This window comes from Quercus lobata, chromosome 2, assembly GCF_001633185.2.
Source record: "Quercus lobata isolate SW786 chromosome 2, ValleyOak3.0 Primary Assembly, whole genome shotgun sequence".
NCBI lineage: Eukaryota > Viridiplantae > Streptophyta > Magnoliopsida > Fagales > Fagaceae > Quercus > Quercus lobata.
In genome coordinates this window covers 29,805,631-29,807,849 of record NC_044905.1, presented here as the reverse complement: position 1 = coordinate 29,807,849, position 2,219 = coordinate 29,805,631, and positions in this window count along the sequence as shown.

The window sequence follows — 2,219 nt, the reverse complement described above, 5'->3', positions numbered from 1 at the left end:
TTTAGCCAAGCTGATTTCAAGTCAACTTTAAGTATTTCCTGTACTCAAGAGTCATGACAAGTAGTTTTAGAAGGCCCCAGATTTCTTCACTAGTCCTTTGATCCAAGCAGCTGATAGTTGAATAACTATTTAGTACACCAACATCCACTTCTCTAGAACCTTATTTTCAAACAACTTGATGCATTCTTATCGTTTTTGTCGAAATTCTATTCGAAATATATATATATATATATATATATATTTATATAAAACTAAGCCCTATTTTTTATTGGTCTGATCGTGGATTTCTATGAAAATTAATTTCCTTGACAAAGAAATGAATTCTATAAGATGGGTGAGTTTCTGGTTAATTATCTTTCATTTTGATCAAAGAAGAATTTTTGAGATGGATATAATTGTAAATAGTTTTGTACTTGAATTCCACATTCTTCTAAACTACAAATTTATAAGACATCAATTTCACTAGTCTATTTTCTCTTTTAGCACTGCAGTTGGGTCGAATTATCTAGAACTTATTGTGGTAGTCTTTTTCAGTCTTGTAAGAATTCATTTTTAAAGGCTCTTTATTAGAACCCTCCAGTCTCCACTTGTATTTTAGATTTATTCATAAATTTCTTCTTCTTCTTTTTCTTCCTTTTTTTTTTTTTTTTTTTTTTTGTGTTTTCACACTTTGCTAGGTTTCCTTTTTATGTCTAGCGAAAGTTAAACACTTTCTTATTGTTGGGTGGGTTTCCTCTGTACAATCCTCGTGTACTTGAATCTTGTCGTTTTATATTTTCTTAATAATCTTATTTATATAAATGGTTAAGTAAAAGAGAAACACAGATTTATAAAATGTATAACTTGCGTCACAGATTCTTAATCTAAATTTCATAGCTCATATCTTTTGAAAAGATTTCATGAAATACTACTTTATTGAGTCATTTCTCTAATCGAGCTTGGTTATTATTTAAAAAAAAAAAAAAAAAAAAAAAAAACTAGTAATTGTTTTAGGTAAGATTCAATTCTAAAACCCATCTCATCCTTAACTAATATTTAGATAGTCATTATTAATGATATTGTAATAATATCCTAATCTTCAATAATTGTGTTACCGGCTTACCGCTCATTTCCCCATCCTTATTTAATCTAAAATTTCCAAATTATGTTGACAATGAATACTATTACTCTTCCAAAAAGAGCAAGAGTCACTCATAAACATTTCCCATTACCTTAAAGCATGGTTCAATTATATCATAATAATGGACAGGTGTCAAGCAATAAAGTCATGTATAAGAAATCTATTATGGTGCCTAATTATGCACGGGGGACAGACGAACACACACATAACCCAATTGTGATTGGTTTGTCTTTGCTCTCGTCCATGTTCTCTGATTAAAAGCCTAAAAAAGTTTGAACACCTAAGCTAATAATAATGCTTATCCAAACCACTATAATATAAGGTAAAAATTATTAAATAAACCAAGCTCTGACATGGACTCAACGAATTTTCACATTGTCTCTTTGGGGTTTCGAATTCACACCCAAGATTGATTCAATTACAGTTTAACCAAAGAGGGGGGAGAAGAATTTGCCAATTGATAGCTACATGTATTTAACATATATTACCCAAAAGTTCACTATAAGGAAAAGCTAATCAACTTGGCCCATTGGTTCATTTAAAAAACTATAAGCACAGTTTGGTTAATTGAATCGTAAGATGTCAATTACAATGTACCAACAATAAAATAGTATTTACAAGAAGTAACACATTTAGAATATTCTAATATTCTTATATAGCTTCTTCCTTTATCTCTGTTCCAATTTGTTGGAACTGAGAATAAAAACTCTCTATATTCAACGTACAATTAATGTACTGATTTCTGTCCTTAAGTGTATGAATTTTCCCTTTTTTTTGAGAAAAGGAAAGGAAGGCATTGGAGGAGTGGGCTTGAGTACTCATAAAAAGAAGGGATCCAAAATGTGAGATTTTTCCTTTGAAAGTTGAACAATTTCTTAAAGTTTACTCGAAAGAAATGTTATAATATAAGACTTATAAATGTATCAACTTTTAAAGATAAATAATAAAATAATTTAAAATTTTATTTATATGTTGATGTAATACCAATCACGTTCATTATTTTGTTAGTTTATAAATCTTTTGCGGTAAAATTGATAATAACTTTAGTATTTTCCTGTAAAAAACAAACATACAAATATAGACAGTCCTTTAACTATTC